Source organism: Carcharhinus amblyrhynchos, unplaced genomic scaffold, assembly GCF_965287045.1.
Source record: "Carcharhinus amblyrhynchos unplaced genomic scaffold, sCarAmb.v2.hapA scaffold_39, whole genome shotgun sequence".
NCBI classification, from domain to species: Eukaryota; Metazoa; Chordata; class Chondrichthyes; order Carcharhiniformes; family Carcharhinidae; genus Carcharhinus; species Carcharhinus amblyrhynchos.
In genome coordinates, this window is record NW_027649780.1 from 4757425 (window position 1) to 4764896 (window position 7472).

Genomic DNA, 7472 nt, shown 5'->3' on the forward strand with positions numbered 1-7472 from the left:
TAGATAACTCGGCATCTGTATGTGTGTGTCAATAAGATTCATGGGGGGTGAGCACATTTTTATCATCACAAACGGCATTCACTTATTCATATACCTTAATGGTAAATAGAACATAGAACACTACAGCACAAACAGGCCCTTCGGCCCACTGGTTGCACCGATCATATCTATACCTACCAATCCATAGACTTATCTAACTTCCAATGCCATTAGATGCCATATACTCATCCAGAAGTCTTTTAAAAAACCCTAGCGAGTTCGCCTCTACCACCACCGACGGCAGCCGATTCCACTCACTCACCACCCTCTGAGTGAAAAACTTACCCCTGACATCTCCTCTGTACTTGCTTCCCTGCACCTTAAACCTGTGTCCTCTCGTAGCGACCATTTCAGCCCTGGGAAATAGCCTCCGAGAATCCACCCTATCTATACCTCTCAACATTTTATAAACCTCTATAAACCTCGTCTCTCTAGGGAGAAGAGACCGAGCTCCCTCAACCTATCCTCATAAGGCATGCCTCCCAATCCAGGCAACATCCTTATATAGTACAGAAGATAACAACATGTTTGAAAGTTGCAGGAAAGATTGACTCATTCAGGCTGTTTTTTGACTGGATATTGCTTATTGACTCAGTGGGCATATGTCCTAGAACAGAGGATGATTGAAATTTTCACTGATCAACATTTAAACAGACAGTGGATTCACTCGGTGGGTTCCAGTTCTATATCCAGATACCTATTACGGGAATGTGCAAAGTGACAATTATCCACAGTCACACAGTACCTCCAGTCTTGTTCAGTTTGGTCTTTAAATTATTGCTGCAGTTGTTTGTGGATTTGCTGGGACAACATTTGGAATATTGGGTGCAGTTTGGCTCTCCATATTTAAGACAGGATATCGTAGCATTGGATACGGTACAGCGAAGGTTCACTGGATTCTTCTCTGGGAGAAGGGGATTGTCGTCTAATCAGAGGCTGGGAAAATTGGGGCGGAAATTCTCTGGTGTTCTGCAGAATGAGAGGCAATGTCATTTCAACCTTCACAACACTGAGTGGGTTCGATAGGATGGATGCCGAGGGATTGTTTCTCCTGGTTGGGATTGCACTTTGGAACCCTATTGCATCTGCTTCTGAAGTGCAATGATTAATGTATTCACCGAACGTGTGATAGATTCCCTGTTTCAAATGGGGGCGGTTTAGAACGGAGTTGAGGAAGAATTTCTTCACTCAAAGGGTGGTGAATCTCTGGAATTCTCTGCCCGTTGAAGTGGTGGAGGCTGCCTCGCTAAATATTCTTAAGACGCAGGTTGATGGGTTTTTGATAAGAGAGGGGATTAAGGGTTATGGGGAGAGGGCGGGAAAGTGGAACTGAGCCACGACAGATCAGCCATGATCTTATTGAATGGCGGGGCAGGCTCGAAGGGCTAGATGGCCTACTCCTGCTCCTATTTCTTATGTTCTTATGTTCAAACTCAGTCACCTCTCAGTGTGAGGACATTTTTCCTTGTTCCCGTTGGTTGGTAAATTTAAAAGGATTACATTATCTCACAGCCAAGTGACATCTACGCTCCTTAAGGTTTGAATGATATTCCGTAATGTGCAAAATTATGTCAGAGAGACAAAAATGGGACGAACATCATTTTATGTTATAGCAATTTCTCAGTTGCATAACTAAGTTTTTCAGCCGATCCGTACTTCCACCAAGCAGGTTCTGAGTTTGAATAGAGTGCATGGTTTGCTACTCCTGGCCTGCTGCTTTGATCATGAGCAAAGTTTTTGTAGTGAAGGGCTAATCACATTCAGTTTCTATTTGAGCAGATCCCGGTTCAAAGCAGGGTAGAAACATTATCAAAACTCACTGTTCTAAAGTTTGTTGTTGAGTAAAGACTGGAAATGGTATCGAACAAAATATTGAAAAGCAGTTCCTTAAAGTTACTCAATGTCCCAACAGTCACTGCACTCTGGGCTAGTGAATTCCTCAGATTTGACAAAAGTAGTTTCTCCTCATCTCTGTTTTAAATCTGCTGCCCCTTAATCCTAAAACTACGCAACTTTGCTCAGGACAAGAGGAAATATCATAAGAACATAAGAAATAGGAGCAGGAGTAGGCCATCTAACCCTTCGAGCCTGCCCCGCCATTCAATAAGATCATGGCTGATCTGTCGTGGCTCAGTTCCACTTTCCCGCCCTCTCCCCATAACCCTTAATCCCCTCGCCTATCAAAAACCCATCAACCCGCTTCTTAAAAATATTTAGCAAGGCAGCCTCCACCACTTCAACGGGCAGAGAATTCCAGAGATTCACCACCCTTTGAGTGAAGAAGTTCCTCCTCAACTCCGTTCTAAACCGCCTCCCCTTTATCTTGAGGCTGTGCCCCCTAGTCCTACTGTCTTTTTTGAGCGGGAAGAGTCTCTCCACCTCTATCCTATCCATCCCATTCATCATCTTATACGTCTCAATGAGATCTCCCCTCATTCTTCTAAACTCTAACGAGTACAAGCCTAGTTTATTCAGCCTCTCCTCATAGCTCAATCCCCTCAACTCTGGTATCAGCCTAGTAAACCTCCTCTGCACTCCCTCCAGGGCCAAAATATCCTTGCGCAGGTGCAAGGTTGTCCAGGGATGTCCCACTGTAATGAACTTTACTTAAAACAATCTCCTACATCCTCCCATCTCCAACCCACTCATGTGCCTGTCTAAGTTACTCTTAAACAACTCCAGCGTGCCTGCCTCCACCACCTTACTTGGCAGAGCATTCCATACCCCCACTACCCCCCCCCCCAAAAAAATGTGTGTGTTAGGTTGATTGGCCATGATTAAATTGTCCCTTAGTGTCAGAGAGATTAGGATGGTAAATACGGGGATAGGACCTGGGAGGGATTGTTGCTGTGCAGACTTGATGGGCCAAATGGCCTCCGTCTGCATTGTAGATTCCATATTCAATATTTTCTGAGCAAGACTGTTTCAGCCATCAGGAAAGACCGGATAGGCTGGGATTGTTTTCCTTGGAGCAGAGAAGGGAGGACCTGATTTAAGAGTACAAATTTATGAGTGGCATAATTAGTATGGAGAGGGAGAACTGTTCCTCTTAGCATTATCCAGCGGGCATAGATTGAAGTTAATCGACAGGAGTGTTAGACGAGATGTGAGGATTTCACGCATATGTTTACAGCAATGTTTAAGACGAGTAATCCAGAGACCCAGGGTAAGAAAGGTTGGAATCGTACCAATGGCAAATGGTGGTGGGAATCTGAAGCTGACTGCCTGAGAGGATGTAGAAGCGGGGATCCTTACAACATTAATTAAATGTTTAGATGTGCACTTGAAATGCCACGATGTGCAAGGCTACAAACCAAATGCTAGAAAATGGGATCAGAATAGATAGATGCTTGATGTCCAGCACGAGCACAATGGGCTGAAGGGCCTCTTTCCATGCTGTAAACCTCAATGAGATGAGAGCAGAGTTGCAGACCACCAGTCAGACACGGCTGAGTGCTCTGCTTACGACACGGTGAGAAAATCTCGATTGACGAAAAATACAGACATTTCCAAAGCGCTCTTTTCGACGGTGGCATCTTCAGCACAGATTTGACGGAGAAACTGGGAGAACGGGATGGATACTTTACAGGAAGGGAGATTTGAGGAGCTGTAGTCCAGTTAGCTATGGGAGTCAGCAGGTTTGTAATGAATATCGGTGGCCAGCCGATCACGGGAAATGAAGGCAGAGTGATGAAGGAATAATGTTGGACCTGTTGGATTTGAACAATCCTATTGTGCGGCACGGTACCAGGTAGCACAGTGGGTTAGCACTGCTGCTTCACAGCTCCAGGGACCTGGGTCCAATTCCTGGCTCGGGTCACTGCCTGTGTGGAGGTTGCACATTCTCCCCATGTCTGCGTGGGTTTCCTCCCACAGTCCAAAGATGTGCGGGTTAGGTTGATTGGCCGTGCTAAGAAATCACCCCTTAGTGTCCAGGGATGCGTAGGTTGCTGGGGATTAGTGGGTATAATATGTGGGGGTAGGGCCTGGGTGGGTTGTGTTCGGTGCAGACTCGATGGGCCGAAGGGCCTCTTTCTGCACTGTAGGGTTCTATGGGGAGATCTGATATACGGTCCCTCCAGACAAGACATAATTTCCTTTCACAAAGTTTCACAGTAAGATTAGCATATTCCCATTAGCATAATCCTCACCTTCTCATTTCTACACTGTAAAATTTCCCGATGAAAACGCAGTAATTAATTTCACATTGATAAAATTAATCCCAGGTGAGAATGCGCACTGTACAAAAGTCAAATCATTTTTCTCAACAGCAGTGCGAAGAGTTTAGGTTTGATCAACCAGCATTTGTCAGGGGAACTGTCACGAGCCTTGTGCAATAGCAGTGTTGTGCCTGATGAAGGTTAGCTTAAGCGCGATTATTGCTTCTTGGAAACTTTCCCCAATAGCACGCTACGGCGAATTGTGATAAAGTCAACACCAGGCAATTGTTGATAGCCTTTTCGGAGACTGTTTATATGTGACAAAGAGAAGATCCGGTGAATGTTCAGGAGGCAAGCTAACTGTTTGCCACAAACAAAACATTTAATGCTTAATGGAAGTGTTAATACAACACTGTTATTATGGGAACTACTAAATACTTTTTAAAAATCATTTTACTGGATGTGGGCATTGTTAGCTGGGCTAAAGTTATTGTCCATGTCTAACTGCCCTCTATTTCCAAGGGCATTTGAGAGCCAACCACATGGATGTTCCCACACCCCAAAAATGTGCTTTCAGGCTGATCGGTGTTAACAAATTGTCCCTAAATTAGACCTCCCTTAATCTGGCGCACATATAATTCTCTAAACGTGCACTCCTTTATTGTGGAGTCCAAGAGGCATAGACAAAGTTCATAGGCAGAAGAAGGATTGGAATGAGGCGCTGACTGAATGTTAAAATGGCGGCGCGGGCTTAGAACAAAGAACGAACAAAGAACAACCCAGCACGGGAAACAGGCCCTTCGGCCCAACGAGCCCGCGCCGCCATCTTAACAAAGCATTTTCCTACACCTACCTTGCCCCGTGTGTATGCGAATGGTACCCCTACTGTAACAATGGGTTTCAGGATGCCCTCGCCGTAGCCGGAGAGGTTCTCACACAGGGTCCCATTGCCCGATACGATGGGACAGCCGGGTGTGTTTACCTTGTGTATCAAGCTCTGACGTATCAAGCTCTATGTGGTAGGGGAGGAGATTAAGGGTTATGGGGAGAGGGCGGGAAAGTGGAACTGAGCCACTTCAGATCAGCCATGATCTTATTGAATGGCGGGGCAGGCTCGAAGGGCTAGATGGCCTACTCCTGCTCCTATTTCTTATGTTCTTATGTGCCACCGTGAAAAACCGCACCAACCTCCTCAGAAGACAAACACGGGACACGGTGGACAGAGTACCCTTCGTCGTCCAGTACTTCCCCAGAGTGGAGAAACTATGACATCTTCTCCAGAGTCTTCGACATATCATTGATGAAGACGAACATCTCGCCAGGGCCATCCCCACACCCCCACTTCTTGCCTTCAACCAACTGCACAACCTCAAACAGACCATTGTCCGCAGCAAACTACCCAGCCTTCAGGAGAACAGTGACCACAATACCACACAACCCTGCCACAGCAACCTCTGCAAGACATGCCAGATCATCGACATGGATACTATCATCTCACGAGAGACGACCATCCACCTGGTACACGGTGCATACTCTTGCAACTTGGCCAACATTGTCGCTGCAGGGAAGGATGTGCCAAGGCACAGAACACTGGGGAGATCATGCAGATGCTCGACAATGGATGAATGAACATTGAACATAAGAACACAAGAACATAAGAAATAGGAGCAGGAGTCGGCCATCCAGCCCTTCGAGCCTGCCCCGCCATTCAATAAGATCATGGCTGATCTGTCGTGTCTCAGTTCCACATTCCCACCCTCTCCCCATAACCCTTAATCCCCTCTCTTATCAAAAACCCATCAACCCGCGTCTTAAAAATATTTAGTGAGGCAGCCTCCACCACTTCAACGGGCAGAGAATTCCGGAGATTCACCACCCTTTGAGTGAAGAAATTCCTCCTCAACTCCGTTCTAAACCGCCCCCCTTTATCTTGAGGCTGTGCCCCCTAGTCCTACTGTCCTTTCTGAGCGGGAAGAGCCTCTCCACCTCTATCCTATCCATCCCATTCATCATCTTATACGTCTCAATGAGATCCCCCCTCATTCTTCTAAACTCTAACGAGTACAAGCCTAGTTTATTCAGCCTCTCCTCATAGCTCAACCCCCTCAACTCCGGTATCAGCCTAGTAAACCTCCTCTGCACTCCCTCCAAGGCCAAAATATCCTTGCATAAGTACGGCGCCCAAAACTGCACACAGTACTCCAACTTTCCTTCAAGACTCTGCGGTGTAATCCATCTGGACCGGTGATGTATCCACCGTCAGACTTTTCAGCTTCACTAGCTCGACAATCACCAGGCAAGACTGTTCTCTTCCTGTTGGGGAACACTTCAGTGGTCACGGGCATTCGGTCTCTGATCTTTGGGTAAGCATTCTCCAAGGCGGCCTTCACGACACACAACAGCACAGAGTCGCTGAGCAGAGACTGATAGCCAAGTTCCGCACACACGAGGACGGTCTCAACCGGGATCTTGGGTTCATGTCACGACTTGCGTGGTCTTGCAAAATTTCACTAACTATCCTGTCTGGAGACAATACACATCTCTTTAACCTGTGCTTAACTCTCTCTCCACTCACATTGTCTGTGCCTTTAAGACTTGATTACCTGTAAAGACTCGCATTCCAACCATTATTTTGTAAATTGAGTTTGTATCTTTATATGCCCTGTTTGTCACTCACCTGATGAAGAGGCAGCAAGCGCTCCGAAAGCTAGTGCTTTTTTGCTACCAAATAAACCTGTTGGACTTTAACCTGGTGTTGCGAGGCTTCTTACTGTTTTTACTCCTTCTGTACTGCAGGGATTCTCTGATTTCTATGAGTTTGGTAGGGTGGAGGCTGACAGAATATTTTCTCTGGTCCGGGAATCTAAAACTTAGCACAATCAGAGATACGGCACTGATGATTTAGGACTGAAATGAGGAGAAATTGCTTCACTCAAAAGAGTAGGGAATTTCTGGAATTCACTACACCAGAGGGTTGTAGGTGCTCCATCATTGAACACATTTCAGTCTGAATTAGACAGATTTCTGATCTATCCAGCAATGGATGGGAGCAGGAATATGGAACTGGAAAAAATGCTCAGTCACAAAATTAATGTTTTGATTCTAATTGTTAAGTTTAATGGTATAATGGAAACACATATATATTAGCATATATATATTTATATTATTATATGCAATATGTCTGAAATCAATTTTCATTGAATAATGTTGGTAACATCAGATAACAAACAGCTTGAGAGCTTTTTTTTTTGTTGACGCCCATGGGCTCATTGT

General features: G+C 45.6%; 1 non-coding gene across 1 annotated transcript; it reads left to right on the forward strand.

Moving 5' to 3' along the window:
- The first annotated feature begins 4364 nt into the window (after window positions 1-4364).
- On the forward strand, window positions 4365-4506 carry LOC145335661 (U4 spliceosomal RNA). The gene has a single exon (XR_013885294.1). It is a non-coding gene; the product is annotated as a U4 spliceosomal RNA (small nuclear RNA).
- Window positions 4507-7472: the final 2966 nt, after the last annotated feature.